This window comes from Patagioenas fasciata, chromosome 1 (genome assembly GCF_037038585.1).
Source record: "Patagioenas fasciata isolate bPatFas1 chromosome 1, bPatFas1.hap1, whole genome shotgun sequence".
Taxonomy (NCBI): Eukaryota; Metazoa; Chordata; class Aves; order Columbiformes; family Columbidae; genus Patagioenas; species Patagioenas fasciata.
This window is the reverse complement of record NC_092520.1, coordinates 134,022,264-134,042,494: the sequence shown is the minus strand read 5'-3', so window position 1 is coordinate 134,042,494 and position 20,231 is coordinate 134,022,264. Positions and strand designations below refer to the sequence as shown.

Genomic DNA, 20,231 nt, shown 5'->3' with positions numbered 1-20,231 from the left:
GAGTGTGCAACATGCCACACAGCACCAGCTGAGTTTAGGAAGGATGGTGGAAGCTAACAGCTTTGCATCCTGTTACAATCTCCCTGTAAGTAATGATAGCACTAGCTTTGGATGCCTTCCCATCCCACCAAAACAAATGGGTATGTGTGATACTTAATTCAGATACATTTCCAAGTCATACGTGTTGCTTTCTCTTCTTGCATAGGGGAAAAGTAATTTAACAGTGGTCAGTCTCATTTTATGTGCAAACTTCCCCCCAACACACACCCCGTCATATATTTGACTGAACCTAAGTGAATAAAGGAAGACTTTTAGGGAAAGCTGAAAAGACATGCACTTTAACAATTCTTCAGGTCACTTGATGGGAAACTTGCAGCTATGCAAGAGAAGGCACTTCTAACCTATGGCCTTTTTCCCAGTGGATTTCCTAAGCGACCAAGTTCCTTCAAAAATGTAGATGATCAGACAACTTTAAACGAAAACATGAGAGAACTGAAAACACAGGGATTTTTACCAAACACTGAACTTAAATTGCAAAGCCACCAAAATCTGTTGGCATCTTATACCAGCTGAAGTGCTGGCCTCAAAGGTTTTTAATTCTTAACAGCTGCCTCCATGCTACAGCGAACAGCCACATTTTCAACTGCATCCCTTATCAGCTTCAAACCACTGTTCAGTACCTCAAGGAGATAACATCTAAGGAGGAAAAAATAAACATGCCTTCAACTTATTTTTATGATCAAAGAAGTATAACAGTAAAAATTATCTGGTTTAATAGTAGCAGCACAAACCCACATCTTCTCAAGGTATTTCTATGAAGGAAAACAAATTCAATCTACATGTATAAAGACCATTTAATTAATTTTTGAATAAAAACTTTTCCATGTAACCCTAGAAGATTTTGAGCCAGTACATGCTGCTGTGTGAGTTATGGTCATACTTATTTTTAAGATATTCAGTTTGATAAACATTCACAGCACAGCTTCTACTTGTAGTAAATGTGCTCAAGGCCTTTTAGAAGTCAGGCTTCTGAGAGGACAGGCAAAAGGCTAAGTCACCGGCCACTAGTGGTCCACTGTGTCTTCTTAAAAGATCTAAAACGCTAAAAATTTCCCAAAGCACCAAACAGTTCCATGAGAATAACGTCTCTTAAAGTCAGAATTTTTAAACTCCCTTCTTAAGAAGTCTTACTAATGTTCATATAGGATGACTAGGATGTGAATTTAAATCCCCTCTAATTCTTTCAATATTTTAACACAAAAACATTTAATTTTCTGCTAGGTGGGTAAAAGGACCAAATTCACTTCAGAGTTACTCTTCCCTGCCCTTGACAGTAAGCTGTTGTAGCCCAAACACATTCTGTCCTGCCTGCATATAATTTCCCTGTAGTACCTGTAAAGGGAATTCCACATCCTGAAAAAAGAGATGAGTGAACACCTTCCTATCAATGAACACAACACCTAGTGTCAGACTACACCCTTTACATTACATCTCTCGCTGGGAAAGAAGAGCTGGCCTTCAAATTACAAATTTGCTCTGTCTCTATACACCGAAAGAGTTATAATCATTCAGTAGTGTGACTTGACATACTGAGTTTAATTCAACAGGCATTACCAAAAGGTAGATTCTGCCCTCCCTCGTATTTGAATTAATTCTTCATGTTCCTTTCAGATGGAAGCACCGAAGGGGTAATAAAATATCTGTTCTAATGCCACATAACTCTAATAACTCCCTGCCTCCTACCCAGAATGCTTATTTTTCCAGTCATATTCTTCCATAAAAGCAAGCTATTTGGTGAGCAAACTGCAATAAAGCCACATCAGTGCAGAGAAAAAAAAAAAAAAAAAGTGTATGCATTTGGTTCAGGCAGAGGTCTTGGAGTCTAGACATTACCTTGTTTGCCCATTTTTTAATTTTTTTTTTTTTAAGGCAAATGATACCAATTAGAAAAACTTTAATACTTAGACTCCAAGCTACTACCCATCAGTATAACCAGTATCAAACCCCATTCTTTCATGCATCAGACCAATTCGGTTTGTGTAAAATAAAAAACAAACCAGATGCCCAAGAGTAAAGACCTACTGATGCCAGTGGAGTTACAATGATTTATACAACACAGGAACTCAACTTAGAGAAGCTTTCTGCATTTCATGTTCTCAGAGCATACATTATTCCCTCCCTTCCCCTCCTCAGATTCCCTTCAAATTCAGTGCTGTAACAGAAGTGTTCTTTTCCTAACTTGGCTTCAAGTCATGGCTCCAGTTCTCAGTAGTATATAACCTGTCAAGATAAAATATGTTTGGGGACATACAATCTCTACTGAGCATTTTATTGACTTAACTCTACCATTTCTGAAAGGCAGCCAAAATTCCTTAAGGTTTTCGAAGGACTTGTTTTCTAAATATTATTCATGGACAGATACAAGAACACAAAAATCCTCAGTTGTTTGTGTAGCTTCACTTATGTGCCATGCATTGCCCATCATGATGTATTCATTTTCTTTTGCAAGCAAACAAAAGAAATATCAGCTTGGCATTAGGAGCCATATACAATGCAGAGCATCTTGGAAACCATTCAAAGTAGGAATTTTGCCCACATAATGTCTGCAGGTCATTCAAAAACTACAATTTTTCTATTAAAAAAATAGACAATCCAAAGCAAACCTAAGAAACACAACCACAAAGCTTAGCCCTTCACTACAGCTTTTCTTTCCAGAGGCTGTATCAGAGGCAAGGGGGTTAAGATCAAAATACAGAGTTGCTACTAGCTGCACAAAACACTCCCAGTAACATCTCATAGGAGGAAAACAAATCTTGGAAAGACCAAGATATGTGAGTACAAGAATGAGGCCACCTCTCAAAGGTCCCATGTGTACTTTCCTTCTGCTAACTCCCAACCAAGTAGCCCAAAGAGGGACAAGCCATATGCCTCATTTCAAATGCACCAGAAGCCAAGTTCATCTGGTCCCAGAGACAACACTGGAACAAAGACAGAGAGGTAGCAACTTATGCACCACTGAAACAGAGACAGAGGAGCCCATGTGGCTTCAGGACAAGCTTGGACACCCCTACAGAGTGTCATTCCTTATGCCACTGCCACAAAAAGCCTCCTCAGGGAGCAGAACCACAGGGGTAGGAGATGAACTGGTTGCTACTCTTGCACCCACGTCTCAATACGGAGCACACACGAGGAATGATGCGTCCTCCTCCTGAGGCAATGCTGAGGGATGCTTACATATCTGTCCACAGGAGTACAAATGCTGTGATTACAGCTGAAGCCTCCCTGAGCCTTCTCTTTCTGTGGCCATCACACCTCAGCTGGGCTGGCCGCAACACCAAGATGCCTGACTGTTTCAAATCTGACATTGTTTTTCTGAGGTGTGGGGGAGTACTTTGACTGATGGACTAGCTACTAGTTCTTTTATTAGTAGTCATGTCCTGTACTCAAAGCAGTAATTTCTAAATGTTGTTAAGCCTCCCAGAGTGCAATTCAAAAAAACCCAGTGCTCTAGGTTAAGACTGAAATTGTAAACCTAATAATGGTTTGGATTGGTGATCCAAAATCAGTTGGACCACTTCACTTCAGCAACACACATTCTTTGCAAAGGGGAATTTAAAACCTGCAGGAGGAATTAGAAACCTGCAAGATCAAAGAGCAGGAACAGAAGGCTTAGCAGTTGATGATAGCCTTATCTAGCCACTAGTTCTTCTGTGCGTCACTTTAGTTAACAATATCACAATGCACCTATCACTTCCAGGGCACCTTTAATGAAAGGACCTCTAAACACTTTGTAGACACTAACAAAGTGTCAAATCACAACATTCCTGTGAGAAACAGGATTTCTAGCTGTTGACATTTCCAAAGGATCAGGAAAGAAGCACACTTTTGTAACAGATGAATAAAGTCCTACCCACAATAAGAAATAACACCAAAGTTTGTTGAGGAGAATCTGGAGAATAATGAAGAGAGCTATACCCATACAAGCAGCACTTCATGCCAGTGGTCTGACCAGAGAGAGATCTTCCACAGTCTTTCATGAGCTTATCATGACCACCATAGCAATCACTGATGGACACCAAAGTGCTTTGCTGCAGTCAGCCCTTTATCCCTGTGCTACTACAGAAATGTGAAATACTGGTTTTAGAGACAAATAAAAAAGACAAGGTCAAAAAGTCTGCTAAAGCACAACCAAACCAGTAACAGAAATGGACCACAACAGAGTCCTAGCTCCAGCACACTACCTCCTTGAAATAGATCAGTGACAGCTTTCAGATGTCTTCGGTGTTCTTGAAGATTTTATCAAGTGTTCAATTTTGAAGCAGTCCACTTAGCTACAGTTTTACCAGAACTTTTGATATTTAAAAAAACTACTCTCACCAAGACGCTTTAAACAGAGGAAAATAGTGGGAAGAAGTGTCGAAGGTCAGAATTGCAACTCAGTTTAATTCATTTTAATGTGCACACAGAAGAATGTAAGGCAATAATTTTTCTCCTCCACTCTGTCGACATAGCACAGATCAAGCCGTCACCTCTGTCTTCTGACACTAGTCAGCTATGAGAAACAGGTATCTTAACATTAAACCTGGCCAGCTGTAATACATTTGCTAAAGTAATTACATTTATTTTCACAGATTACAGGTACTTAGGTTTCACTTACTGATGTACTAGAAAATCAGAGGTTTCAATTTTGAAGATAAAGTTCAGCACTGATATAATCAAAGACAGCATCCAGTGCTTAAAGCTGTTAACCACACATACATTTTTAAAAATAAAAGATTGTACGTACTACAGGATCTGTATTTTTTATCTGCTAGCTCAAAGGACTTCATATTCCCTTCTGTCTTTCCTCTTCACATTAACAAGGCTACGATAGACAGCAATTACCTAAATGTCTAAATCCCTGGGCTCCCTTAAATGAAGCTTTTTTCAATCCACATGATTTTATGTACAAGCCATGACATTCTGAGTCAACACCTGAGGTTCCTACAAAATCTGGTACTTATGGCAATACAGCAGTGACTGAACTCTTTGCTTAATGGCAAAGCAGCATTCAAAATGAAATTTCAGGTCCTGTGTCCCTCAGTCATCAGTGACAAGCACAACTGTAAATCAGACACTGTAAAATCACTGACCACATTCAGATGAGAAAAAGCCAAAACAAGGTATATGTTTCTTTGCAGGGTCTGTAACAGCTATTAATACGAGAAGAAATTATGAAACAGAATTGAATAGGCATTGATGAAAACCCCCCCAACAACCGAAGAATTGCTCTTTTAGGAGAGTAATTCCCAGTCCAAGCTATGGCAACTAGAAGTTCTAAAAGCACTGCATTGGAGCAATTCAGATTATGCATGTGTATGGGATACCCCAAAATAGGAATGACTGCTTCCAAAAGCTGTTGGAAATACCATGCCTCAGAGCATAAATAGGAGAGTATCTACCACTTCTGATGTGCATCACCTCCAATAATGTATTTCACTGGCTGTATGGATCATCGCTGAGTAATGTGCTGGGGATTTTCAGAACATGCATTTTTATCTAGTAAACTCTTTCTCTAGTACTCTAGTTATCACAATAGCTTCTTTTAATCTCAAGGGACAATGGAAACAATTGGTCTTTTTGCATCACTTCCAGAAATGCATTCTGTAGTATGACAAGCGGTTAGAAATGAAATAAGCTTCAAGAGAGGTAAATCTGGCCTGAGATTGCACAGGTTTCAAATGCAATAATCAGTAAAATGCTACAGTACAACTACTTCCAAGCTACTTAAGTAAATTGTCCTGAGGTTTTATAAAGCTGTGATACTATTAAACCAGAAGTAATATCTGATCAAGAAAGCTAAGGTGAAGCAAAACACATACAAAACAAAGCAGAAGGGTAAAAGAGGAAACCATGTGGAATAGCATTCTTGGTACTGCTGGCACACTGGAAAGTTTTGAATTGATGCCCTTGCCTTGTTAAGAAGAAATCTGCTGAGAACACAGCCAGAAGAGTTTCTAAGGATCACTAAATTGAAAAGTGAAAATTGGGCAGTGACTTGACTTAGGTCTGTAGACTTAATACAACAGCCTAATTCAAGATCTAGTCCTTCAGATTTGCAGTGTACCATCTTCTATTCAGTCTCCTCCATCCCTATCCCTCGCAAAAAATAAACAAACCAGCAAAACCGTTTCTGATATCACCTAAGGAGCTTAATTGAGCTTGACAAACCTTCATACTTGCATTGGGAATTTGCACTTAACAGTGGGCATCCCAAGTCCAATTTTTTGCATAAGGTACATTGTAGGTCACGTTACAACAGCATGCAACAGACTGGAACAAGATTCAGCTGATGCTATCCATATAAACATTGTGAAACACTAATTGCATTTCTTTTTAATGAAGAAAAAATGTATAAACGATTCCATTTGCAAAAATCAATGATTTCAGCTGCGTGGAATTCTGCAACTGCCTCTCTTCATCAAACAGCCAAGCTGTGTAGCACCTTCTTTATAAATACTGAATAGGGGCATTATGTTCTTACAGCAAATGCATATGTGTAAGGAGGACAGGTCTTCTTTTATGCACACAACAAGAACGCCAACACAAGTGGAGTGTGTCTGTTTTCTACAAGTCATGTAAATGTCAAAATGTAATTTATAGCAATGATATAAATGAGACATTCCATGTCCCATCAAAATGGCCCTTCAGTTGAAGCCAGTTGCACCTGTATAAATGCAAAGTCACATGTGGTACATAAAGCTTTTCTTTCTGATACTTCAGAGAGATAGTAGCACCAAATAACTTTGTGCCACCTCTGTTTTCTAAAACTAGCATGACAGATGCACTGCCTACAGAGTCTATTGCCTATTTGCTGAGAATACCTTCAGGAAATTATAAATAATTTAATTTCTTAAAAGCAGTCCAATGCAATAAGTGTGATACTAATGTAAATCCATGGAGTAGACCATCTTAGTATTCCCAGCACCAGCAAGTATCCAGCAAGAGAAAACTGGCTGAGCATCTCTTACCGTGTACTTTTACTGATCAAAAGTAAAACTGACTTAGGGTGGCCAGGCTTCTTTGAACATACCATAACACTCCATAATTACCTTATACTTAACTAAATAGCAATGGAGAAATTCAGCATATATTAAAAGGCGTCACATCCTATAACATTCAGGTCACTAGACAACATCTATTTAGGTCCACATCATATAGAAGAATGCTCAGCTGATAACACTGTATTTAATATCTTGGGCTTTTTTTTTTTTCTCCTCTCACACCTCTAAGTGTATTTGAACTGCATTCACATTTTAATAGTTCTTCAAATGCAAAATTTGCCCTGCTTACTTATCTCTTCCTTTGCAGTCAATATGGTAGTTCCAGGAGCTATGCGAAAAAAAGTAAATAATAGGCCTATGAATATTATGCCCTGGAATGACAGCGTAGTTTAGACCTGTGCATCTTGCTGTAGGAGACAGACATCCTTGTTTCTGCCCCTGCCTCTTTCACTGACTCTCCACATGACCTTGGCCATTTTTATCTGTTAATGGACCTACAATGTGCACAATATTATTTAGCATATATAGGTCAGGTTGAATTTGGTAAGCTATGTTTAGCTAAAAAAAGCATTAAAGTAGGAATATGATTGAGGTTTTTTTAGGACAGAAACATGCTGGAAGCAAACAGGAGAAAACTTTTCAGTGCTGCATTCAAACAAGAGCTTTCCCACTGGAGTTTCTCTCTCTCAGCAGCACTTAATTTGCTTAGGAGGAAGATCCAGAGAGAATTAAAAATCTCATCACAAATCATCTGAGAAAAAGGGCCTCTAATTCATGCTAACCACTGTGAATCTGGCAAAGCATTACAGGTAGCAGAAGTAATTTCTGTCTGATGGCAGAATATTATCGTATGTGAAGCAAGTTGGTGATCTCAAACCAGTTCTGTAAGAACACATTTCTGCATCACCGCTGGGAACAATTAGCAGCTGTATGAACCACAGGGACACCTTCTTCTGCTGCACTTTCTCTGTGGACAATATAATTAGCTTTGGCTCGGATGACAGTGAACAGTAAGAACCCTATAACAGACTGAGAAGAGACTTGTAACCCTTCTCCATAAGACCTCCCTTTCAACAAGATAGGGCCATTTAAAACATTCCCCTTAACTCACTGCCTTCTCTCCCTCAATTTTGGCCTACAGATCAAGCTTAATTACCATCATTCTGCTTTCCTTCAAGACCTCAAGTAAAAATGAAGGTTAACACTACATAACTATGCAGTCTTAAAATGTTTTCCCTCCATCCCTGGGAGTGCACAGCATCCCACTGCAAACTACATTACATTGAACCTTTATGCCATGCATCTGTAAATATCACCACTTCAAAGACTGAGCAAAGCAAAAAGCATCCTAAACCAGCCTTTACATTGGTGGGAAGTCCTGCTAAAATCAAGGGAGTTGTGTTAAAATCTAACAGTAGATCACAACATTTCAAAGCTCACACTGCGCAGGCTGCAGACCTTGATTCCAGACATGCCTGTACCTCAGAAGCTGCCGTACAGGAAAGCAGTGAGCGGGACCACCAAAATGCAAGAAGCAAGAAACCAAGATGACAAAACCTGTCTCCCTGGCCTTTCTTCACTATTAATACCTGCCACGTCTTAACTGTGTTTCCTCATACACAGAGCAATGGCAAAGCCTATCTACCTCACAGTTGCAGGCTGTTGCTGTAGTACTCAAAAATCCTACTTGTAAAGTAACATCTCTGCTAAACTTTAAGAACTTTTAAAGCTCTTCTCCCTTATTGAGACCAAAGCTACATTTTCACAAGAGTACAGCAGCCTTCCTACAATTTTGCAAGATTCAGTGAAGCTGAAGACTAAGCTTGAAGGAGGATGTAATACTGCAAAATTCTGAGGAGAGGTTTGATTCCAGAAATACATGGTTCTGATTTCATTGCTTGCTTCGATAGTTTCAAGGGAGAATAACTGCACATGTGATGCTTTTGTCTGAGCTGGCTTCACAATAGTCAACACCACCTCTCTTTTAATTTGATATGGTTGAAATTCAGAACTAAAAATACCCTGAAGCTCCCTGCAGACCACTCTTCTTCTGTCATATTTCCAAACCATCTCATCAAGGAAACATCGAAAGTCCAATATGAAAAAAACTCACCCCAGCACTTAGAAAAACGATATACTTTTTTGGCTCTCCCTGGCATGTTACCCCTACAGTTCATTTTGGATTTACACTGGTGCTATTCAACGCAGAATTTGGCCCCTTCTCCTAGATGGCCTGACACATTTACTGCAACATACAGATATGCCCATATATTTTATGTGTATGTAAAGCACATTCCCTAAATTAAAATCCTCACCCAGAGAGTGTCCCTAGGTCTCTGTCTGACTTTGGCTCCATTTACTCCTCTGCAAATGGAAAGCAGATCCATCAAAATCAGTGAGGTAACACCGGTATTAAACTGACATGAGATCATGTCCAAGCCATGGGTGCATAATAAAACCAGCTGCCACTAACTTTTCTACAAGTTTCCATTCATTAGAGTTTTTTTACTTGAATTCACATGAGCAATATCCATGGGCCAAGAAACACATTTTAGAATGATAGCTATTTCCCCTTGCTAAAAACTAGAAAGTGCAGCAAATTATCCCAATCCTCACTGAAAAACTTCAGCTTATTTTATTTTGCTAATAAACAGAGGTGTTTATGGACAAAACATGTGTGAATACACTTTAGGGAATCATCACGCACTGCCTAGAGGAAAGAGACAAGATGACCTAATATGTCTTTTCTAGTTTTTCATTTTTAGTTTTGGGAGGGGCTTTTTGTTGTTTTTTGTTTTGTTTTGTTGTGTTTTGTTGGTTCAGGTTTTTTTAGGCTTATAGCTTCTGGTATTTAATTCTAAATCAGGGAAAAGCCTTGAATGTAAATGTTTATATTCAGCCTCAGTGACCTGGAAGCACTGAACAAAGATCGATGAAACCAGTTCCATGCCTGCTGATGCCAACAGCCTTTCCATCAGTGCCTTTCCATTGCCCTGAAGAGTGACAGGGCAGACAGAAATAACATACTTGGATTATGACATTTTTTCCAGTTCATCACACCAGAGTCCAGGCTTTCAGAACAGTATAACTGTATTTTGTCACATCAGTCAGATTCATAGTTTGTCACTACTTCAATCTGTTCATTTATAACTAAACATATTTCCTACACATATAGCGAATTCCAGAGATGACCTGATCTTTATCAGATGCTATGATACAGAAGGCAAATAGACCACTACTCCCTCCACTCTCGTTAATATTACTTTTGCTATATATTAACTCCAAGAAAGGAGCTCACATCTATTATAGAAGGTAGTGAACAGGAAAAAAAATGCTGCCTGTTTTGGAAAAACAATTAGGTTGTTAGAGCAGATGGCCCAAGAATGACAACCAATTTTTTCGTCTCACAGGTGAAGCAATAAACATCTTTACTGACACAAGCGGCACAAGGAAGGGTGTTGTTCTAAAAAACTTTAACACAAATCACAAAACTTATCTTGTAAAATGATGAATTTTGACAGCCTTTACTGAAGAACCCCAACAAACAAAGGGAAGGGGAACTTCCAGCTGTGGCCAGTACAGAGAAGGGGAGTTAAACAACATGAACTTCTGCAAAGCTTCTTTACAGGTAGCCAGAATAAAATTGCACAAACACCAAGACTGGCCACAAATCACTTAAAGGAGCGAAAAGCGGTGGAAAAACTACTCCAAAGCATGCATCATTTACACTTTCCTCTTTTAAGAGGAAAAAGAAAAACAAAGCAGTCTCATGTCTTCCATTTGGGCTCAGGAAGACTGAAGATGGTAGAAACAGAAGAAATGAAATTATTTTTCAACCATTCAATAATACTTATTGCATTCAATGTGCTTATTATTCAAGGACTTTTTCCAGAGGATACAGATGTTATTTAAGCAGCTGATATAGTACAAGGTTTCTCACAATTTAAATCCTGAATGAAGAAATATGAAGAAGTTTAGATATCCAGTTGTTTTGGTCTCCCAATTGACTATCCCTGATCCTTCTGAGAGCTAGAAAATGGAAATATTCACGTTACTATTGCATTATCCAGCTGTCACAACATGACAGTGTTGCTTTTGGGCATGTCTTAGCATCACTTCATGATAACTGTCAAATGACATCTCCTCAGAAGTACTACTGTCCAGAGATGAAAAACAGCAGTATCTCAAAATAGGCCTAACTTACATCTTGCCTCTCTTTGACTTAAAAGGTTCTGACCTTTCAGATGCAGTTAAGTGAGGCAGTTTCACCTTTAGCAAAAATAATAATTAAAAACCCCCAAACATGCCTCTTCTTACTGAAGAGAGGTATCAGACATAAAGGACTATCCAACAGAAAGGTCAGTTTTCCTTAACACTAGAAACAGAAGCAGCACTATGTGTCAAAAAGCAACTTTCTGGTATTGAGAAGCCAAGCCACTTGAATGCCGCCAGTTAACAGCTAGCCTAAACTGCCAGGTGAATCTCTTATCACCCCATGGCAGGTCACCTGCAAGAACCTCTACTTCCTTGACATGGGCAAAAATTCATATTACCAGTTACACTTGTTGAAAACTGCAGAGATACCTAGATGTATGTGAGAGTAGAAGCGGAACCACGCCTCTGTCACAGAGCTGTGGTCCTTCCTGGGAGGCACAACAACATTTTGGAGAAGCAGAATACTTGCTTCAAATCCAGCCAGTCTGTCCTGTGGCTGGCTACAACGTCAATTTTAACCATATCAGCACAAGTGGCCTCCAAGCATGAGTGACTGGATGGTGTGCAATGAAGCATGTAGTTTGGCAGATCAGACTGATCAATCATCCCTTCTGGCCCCAAAAATGGGGGTTTTCATCAAAATTATATAGGGATAGGACCCCAGACATAATCTCCAAACCTACCAATATGACACAAACATCATATTTCTAAGGTAGTCAATGTAAAAAAAAAAAAAAATCAAACAATAAAAACTCCAGAAAGCCTCCAGAGAGAGAATCCTATGTAGATCCATTGCTGCAGTCACTTAACTGTCTGTTTCCTTATGAAATAAAATGGAACTAGACTGACTATCGACATCATTTTAATGGCAGAGAGAGTACTAATCCCTAAAGAAAATACACTGAAAAGCAAGAATGTAAACACAACTGTGCTCCTATGACTAATGTTGTCTGTGTAGGAATTCACTGAAGAAACTGATGCGGTGGAAAGAAAAACCCTGAAAGGTGCATGGAGCACTGGGGACCCCTTCTGCAACTCCAAAGCACATTGCTCCGCTCCTCCTCCAAAATTCGTCCCTATCCATACATGCACACATGCATTTCCTATTTGTTTTACTCATGTGGTCCTACCACTGTGTCTGAAATACTGGCATTAAATCATTGCTTTTGTTAAAGATAGTGCTTTATACCTGTTGAGAATAAGATTTTGCTGCTAGTCCCGGCCTTTAGGCATATAAATCCACAATAGATGCACTGAAGACAGAGGAGGTACATTTATATATACTGGTAGAGGAAACGTCTTTTTCTTGTTTGGGTTGTGTAGGGAGGAGGAGAGGAAATAGGCTGGCGTGTCTGGTTTTATGGGGGAGGGTTAAGTTGCAAACGAAACTTACTGCAGTTCACATGGATCTAAATAAAGGAATAAAAAAAAAGATAGTTACAGAGCTTTTAATAACACACAGTGTAGAAAACTGCAAACAAACTGCAAGCCAAAGTTGTTACTTTTCCTTTTTATTGTCATAAGGCATTGCTCTTTGAATGCACACTGTGTCCAGTGAATAAGCCATTTACTATTGTGGTTGGAGTGAATGAAGCTCAGACCTTTCCCATATATGGCAGGGCCTTTTAATCACCAAGGAGAAAATGAGCAGTGGCTTTCTGGGTTTGCACTGCCCTCTCTTGTATGAAATATCATTACCCAGTGAATGTTCATTACTGGGATTTTGATCCAATTTCCTGCTGCCGTCATTCTTTAGGAGATGTGCAGAAAGCCAAAGAAAAAGGGACGACTTCTGACAGCAAGCAGCTCACTGTGAATTCTGAGCAACTCAAGAAAATCAAACAGATATGCACTAAGACAACTGAGATCAGACCAAATATTTTTTTTTTAAACTAACAATATAGTTTAAGTTTACATCACTGTACAGCTGCTGAAAACAAGATCAGATTCAGGCCAGCTGATGCCCAGGTTAAAAGTTGTCCCTCATTTTCACCAATGCAGCAGAAAACAAATTATGTTTTAAGTTACTGGGGATAGTGGTAGCAAAATTCTCAGCTGGCCAACTTTTTTTCTGTGTAATATACATTAGACACAGAAATGCTTGGCTCAGTATCATCTGGATTGCCTAAACACTCTTATTCATATTTACAGCAATTAAAATGCTGCACTTCAGTCTTTATAATCCAGGTTTAGTTTGAAGTGGCAAAGGAACAGCTGTGGCTTATCAGACATCTGAATGAAACCCCTCATTTTCATAGCAGGGGTGTGGCTCTGCATATGGGAGTAAGCTGTTTCCAAAGCCATAAAATGAAACAAATTCTCTCCTATCTGAAGACTCAGGGGTGCAGCAGTCCAAAGCCTCCCATGAAGGATGCTGACTAGAGGCCTCCAGCAGCACCACTACGTTAACCGATGCAGGTAAATGAGAGCTGACCAAACTCTTTTCCAAATCTCAGAGCTAATCCAGCCCACTCCCATTTCTACACATAGCAGCCAAGTTCTAGGACTTTCGTTTCCAAACCTACAAGCTTTAACTAGGTCTGAAAAAAGCCGAATTTTCCCCTGGCTCAATGGCTTCCAGAGAAAGTAGATTATCACTAGGTCATTAGGAAGATGCAGACAGAAAGTCCTCAGCCTTTGCTCCATCTGCAGCCGATCCCAGAAGGCTGAGCAGAAAATTGTCCTTGGAACAATTGCAGGTATTAGAAGGTGATTATCTATCTGAACTATCAAATAAGCAGTATAACGATGAGGAATTTAAAAAAAAGTCCTACCTTTGCTCCTGGGATGAGAGAGAGACTTTACCAGTGTGAACACTGTGGTTCCAAAAAACAGTAGGGGCAGGGAGGAGGACCATTTCACCATTAGGGAGCACACTGTCAAAGAAAAGAATGAAGCTGGGGGGGGGGGGGGGGGAGGCGGGGGGGGGAAGGGTAGTAACATGCCCTGTGGCAGTCAGAAAGAGAACAGGGAACATCAAAGCCTTGCAAATGAGAAACAAACAAGGGCCTGATCAGAGGGAGACTCCTTCACTTGGGCAGAGCTCCCTTTGATGATGACTGGAATCTAACTGGCACAAGTCTGCAGGACTGAACCTTGACTTCTGAAGGAGCACAGGAACCACTGCTCCTGTGATCGCTCAGCAAGGGTTCATCCAGCCCTGCACAGCTTCTTCCTAGACAGAGCCAGCTGCTTCAGAGAAGGACATAAAACAAGCTGCCAGCAAATCACAGGACCTTTGTTTACAGAGCTGTCATAGGTTCAGGCTCCCTTAACAATTTGATTAATCTTGAACACTAGTTCTCCCTCATCCTAAGTTACTTAAATTTTAAAAGTGCACACAGTGATTTCCAGGCCTCTCAGATCTCCACATAGTTGCAGGGAGAATGGGAGGGTCAGTGCAGGTGAAGAGGAGCATGGACACACACACACATACGTATGTGCATGCCTATGTGCAATGAAATAGTCTTTGTGCATTTAGCAATACCCCCAGTAACCCCCCCCTTTTCATATTTGCTGGCCTACAGAGTTACTCTTCTGAATAGATCCAAAACCAGAGCATTTACAGCAAAACTTTATCTCCACAGATCTATTTATAAGCCTTCTATGAGCTAAATTCCAAAGATTTTTTTTGCCATTTAAGGACATAAACCAGAAAATGTGCAAACGGGTGGGTTCCATTTTGCTTCACACCCTCCACAGTAAGTCTCGTGGGAAATGCTCTTTATTTGTATTCTGTACACAAGAGGGTGTGGAAACATGTAATGTTGTTTCCATTGCCTGAAATCTTTCCGTAATATTTCCCCCACTGCAGCCTGGGCTGGCCCCAGGCATTACAATTTAAAATGCTCTCATCAACATGAAACTGGACAAGTAAATAAGGTTTAGCAGCTTGCTTAGTAGTTTGTCTTCCAAGCTGATGACACTATGGCAAATCTGTAAGTAAAAGCTGTCATCCCACATCTTTGGTACAACAGCTTCACAGGAAGGCTCTGTCTCGGGTGCAAGAAAGAGCTGTTAAATCTGCAAGCACCCAAGAAATTCCCTCCAGATATGTCACCTCAGTGTCACTGCTGAGCTTGGCCCATCTTCCGCCTCTGTCACTGGGCTTCAGTGGTTTTATACTCACAGTCTAGAAAAACTTACTTTCTCATGGAATACATGTCTGTGTGAACAAAGAAAGAATGGTGCTTGGAAATCAGTCAAAACCAAGAGTTTAGCCAGTGCTTAAACTTGCCATTTTGGTATTACAAATTCTTTATAAACACTAATGAATTAAGCCTCAGCAGTCCCATGGACTAAACATGAAAAGGTACAGGTTATCTTTCACTTGAAGATACAGAAACAGACACACAGTCAACAAATGACTCACCAGGTACTTAGGACCACAGGAAAGGCTGCCTTCCCCACAGGGCCAGCTAGTGATGCTTGGGGAGAGGATGCAGTAGGCACCCTCTTGCTAGTGCTGGTATCTGCTTGGCAGGCAGGCTGCCAGCCCCGTACCATTTGTCAGCACTAAGCACAGTTCCAAAGAAATAAAACACATGAAAATAAACACTTTGTTATGCAGGATGTAAAGCATACCGCTAACCAGGGCTAGCAGTTACGCAACAGTGTTATGTACCCTAAACTTTTTGCTTAAATAAATTTCAAGAAAAATAGGAGTAAGTTCCCCTGGAGGTGGGAGGGATACCAAATTACGGTGCACTGAACATCCTTTCCTGCTGGGTTAGCTGAACCATACAAAAGCATCAGGAAAGGCAAAAAGAAATTGTTACATAGTTAAACTGTCTTGTGACCTCAGTGTTTCATCCAGAAAGGTCAGATCTAGTCTGATCTTCAGATGTCTCTGAGTCAAATTTCAGTTCTAGTCAAATCCTTGACAAACCATTTGGAGACATGCAACAGCTACAGCTTCCCAGCAAACACCAGTGCCAAAAGAGTAAAGTGTCACCATGTAGGTAGATGTCTTGATACCAGTATAGATGTCCCCAAAACCCATTCTTACCAGGTCATGGGGCTTTAAACCACCCAGGAGCTATGAATAAAACCAGCAAGCTGGCCTCTGCACATGCACATTTCTGAGGGTGAGCATTCTAGCAGGGAAGCAGCTTTCTTGCTATAAGCTGCCAGGGGGTAGTTACTAAGAAGAGACAATTTTTGAAGAATGAAAACTTGCTTTGAAGATAGACTCCCACTCTTTGCAGTCACAGGACTGTCTGCCTCAGGCTTTGTACACCTGGAGCCCAATCCTGCAAACTCTGTATAAAGCTCCTCTGAAAGGCAATGAAAGGTTCACAAGATTGCACTTCCCATTCTGCCCTGTTACCTTTTTTGGTGCTTTCTCTGATACCCAGAAGAGTCCAGACAAGCACTGCAGATGGACAGCTGATGCTGCTCTCTTGGACCTCTCTTTCTTATACACGTAGGGTTCCCTGTCCCTCTTTGTTCACACGAAGCAACCAGATGCACCAAGCTGTACCCTTGGCAGATAGGGGTTAACAACTCCACTGAACTTTTATACAAATTTTAACTTTGTATCCAACAGAATAGGTCTCTTTCCAGGTCCCTTCCAATCCCTACCATTCTGTGATTCTGTGTGTGTGTGAGATTCATGCAGGCAACTGAGAGTATCTTAAACAGCCCGAGGACATTGAAGTGCTATTTGTCCTGCAGGAAGGAAGACCCATAGGCTCACACTTTTCTGCAGTGAAAAGATCACCCCCATAGGCAGGGGCACTCCAGCTGCAGGCAGAGAAGGGTGAAACAAGGAGTACTTCTTGATAGACTCTCCCTGGCATCTTTCTCTTTGTATGACAGAAACTACCTCTGAGCTGGCACCCAGCAAAAAAAGGATTGCTCTGTCTTTCTAGCCTCACCACCTGGAATCAGTAGCATGGTGCCCTAAACTTGTGTGCATCCAGACAGATGCTGACCAGCACACCTCCATGCCATGTGTGACCCCATGTGACTTTGAGGAACAATAAATTTTCTCATCTTAATGCACTCCTATTTTCCCTCCAACATCAGCCAGAGCAACATACAGCCCCCTTTTCCTTTCAAATCACCTAGCTTTCAGTGTCATTATTGCATTGTGTATCTGTGTTGGGCCAGAAACAAAAGCACAAGGGAAGTTATCCCTTTCTCAGGCTGCTCTGTGTCAGAACAATGCTGTGAGCATAGGAAGTAGCAATTGTGGAAAATCCCTTATTCTCCTAACTCATGCTTACCTCACTCACTGTCAAAGCATATTCAGAATACACAGGACTCCCCTTATGTCAGATTCTGCATCTGCTAATGATGGTATTAATTTCACCAAGACTAGTCCTGTCAATGAAGGCTGTGGAATTGATCTTCTTGTCATTGCATGCTGCAACAAAGAGGAGTTTTCAGGAAACAGAAGTTATTTCAATTTAGCCTGTTGTTCACAGGCATCTTATGTGGCGTTTCTCCTCTGCCATCATGATTTAGGTATTACATTCATGTGTATAGGTTTTATTGACTAAGACACCTGCCTGTCAGAAAGCCTCCCAAATGTGTTGAGAATAGTTAAAACACACTTTACCTTAAAGGCAAATTAATTAAGCAAATGGACCACTTACTTCCTTGAAACATCACTCCATTTGTAATTTATGTTAAAGCAGTCCATTTCATTGGTTTTGGCGTATGCAGTTTTAGGACTCCATTCTCTCTCTCCATCACAGGAGAAAAATGTATAAAACTTTTTTGCAGATGCATGTGCTCACAGAGAACCTACTGCTACATTTAATGACACAGAGAAAGAATGGATGCAGGGTCCCAAGGCTCTTTGACAGCAAACCATACAGGCACAATAATTCACAGTATGGTACCTAAAATAGACAAATTATAATAAATGGATAGTTCTCACAAAAGGAACACTCTGTCTCCTTATTTTCTTTGAGCTGCTGCCAAGGAGGGAATGTGTTATTTTCACAAATTATTCTCCTGTATGCCTTTTAGCAAGGGAAGCCTCCTCACCTAGGTGGAATTGCATTAAAAATGCATTTTCTGAAAATAAATACTCCTCTGAAAACAAATACTTCACAAAAAAGTATTTTTAAAACAATTATCTTGACCATTCTTCTGAACAATGTATGATGCCTAAGAAAAATGAATTCTATTGCTGAAAGTCTGGCCAGAGGTTACTAGTTAGATCTGTGACTGCTGCTCCCAAGTATCCATCTGCAGCTAACTTCATCCTTCCCTTCTTTTTCTCAGCTCTTTCTCTGAGAAATTCCCTGCTATGCAGGAGATCATACTATCAGCAGCCAGCCTTGCACAATGCTTTCAAACTGTCCGAGCATGTCAAAGGAGCTGGGAAGGGGAATCTGCTTGCTGGGTCTGCCCAGCAGCGCCCTGACTGACACAAACACAGACCCAGACTTTTTAAGAGCTGCAGTCCCACCCAAGTGCATTTTTCTCCTGCTTTTAACAGGAAAGACAACTTCACAAAAAAAAAAAAAAAACAAACAAAAAAACATTCTGGCAATATGCTGCTGCCCATGTTGAAGGCTGAAGACAAAAACGGATGCCTTCTATCATCAACAATACTTCTATGAAAGGCTTCCATGACAGACATCTGCTTCAGCAAGCATCAGATCAGTGACATTAACCAGAGCTTTACTGTATCTGTATCAGTTATGCTGGGAGACTGCCTTTACTGTCAGGCTGCCCTGAAAGTCCAAGTATTAAGTTGCAAAATTAAAAGCAATTCGCTAGCCATTACCACACTAAAACCATTTTCATTGTAATTCCTTTTCCTTTTTGTTCTTTTTTTTTCCTTAAAAAAAAAAAAAAGAAAAAAAGAAAAACAAAACAAAACAAAAGGACAGATGGGTTATTGCTCCATGAACAAGCGTGCTGCGGGATCTCACACAGAGTGGGACCGGCACAGATCCTACCCTTCAACCAGAGCCTTGTCCCTGCGCCTCCACATTAGGGTCCACTGGGATGGGTGAGCATGCATCCCCTCCACCCACCCAGCAGAGAAATCTCCCTTAGTTCACTGCAAGCATCTGGAAAGGAGACGGGGGGGGATTGGGTGTGTCATAGAGACAGGAGGGGAGGAAAAACAGCATCCGACACTTTCACACTATTTCCATGGCTTGTTAGATTTCGCGTGCTGCTTAACCTCTAGTCATAATGCAAACGCAGTCAGACCAGCTCACTCCCAAACAAATACATATCTTAAACTCTTACCTCTGCAGCTGAAAAGTTTTCAACTAGTAGGAAGGAAATGAGTAACTGGCTGCTTGGGCAGGAGCGCAGCAAGAAAGGCACACCAGCAGCCTCACACACAGCCCTATTCAATAAAACTACAGCTTTTCCTTGGCCCCTCCCAAAAGTCAATGCTAAGTGAATACATATCCCTTATGTTTACAATTGGCAGGCAGCAGTATGCATTGTCCTCAATTTATTCTAATAGACAGCCAATGACTACGCACAAGCCAAGGTGGGTTCAGCCTGCCTGCAGAGATGCCTGTCATTCCCTAGGCATGCTCAGGAAGCCACTCATCAGAAAACCAAGACCTAAAAAGCTCCGAAAATTTGTGCAAGCTGCCAAAACTGTCTTGCTACATGCCCTTTTTTGGTTATCCTTAGCAGGGCCTCTGAAAGTAAATCCTCTGTCAGGAACAATCATAAGAAATGTTAATCTTGGAGAAAGAGGCTGTCCTATTGAACACAAATGGAGCTTAAAAAAGGAAATACACTGAACGGAAAGCGACACAGTAAACATATTTACTTTTTACACCAGCTAAGAAAAAAAAAAATCAAATAAATGATTTCACCATAGCTAAACTTCACTGTATTTTTTTTAACGAGGACCACATGTAAAAGGGAACACAAACACTCTGCTGTGCAAGCTTGATTCTGCAGAGAGACACCAGTGGGAAACGCACATGAAAAATGAGTTGGCAGGCTTTGCAGCCCATTTCAAATAGTAGAACAGGA

At 40.6% G+C, this 20,231-nt stretch overlaps 1 protein-coding gene across 6 annotated transcripts in view; it reads right to left on the bottom strand.

Annotated features, from left to right (window-relative positions):
- CALD1 (caldesmon 1) overlaps nucleotides 1-19,708 on the bottom strand; it is a 214,410-nt gene extending 194,702 nt beyond the window's left edge. For 3 of the 6 annotated variants that reach the window (XR_011741535.1, XM_065847721.2, XM_065847747.2), the window contains exon 1: nucleotides 19,479-19,708. The gene's annotated coding sequence lies outside the window, so the exon portion shown is untranslated. Of the gene's footprint in view, nucleotides 1-14,032; nucleotides 14,135-19,478 lie in introns of all 6 variants that reach the window. The other 3 variants (XM_065847765.2, XM_065847775.2, XM_065847738.2) reach the window with 2 other exon arrangements.
- Between the last annotated feature and the right edge of the window lie 523 nt (nucleotides 19,709-20,231).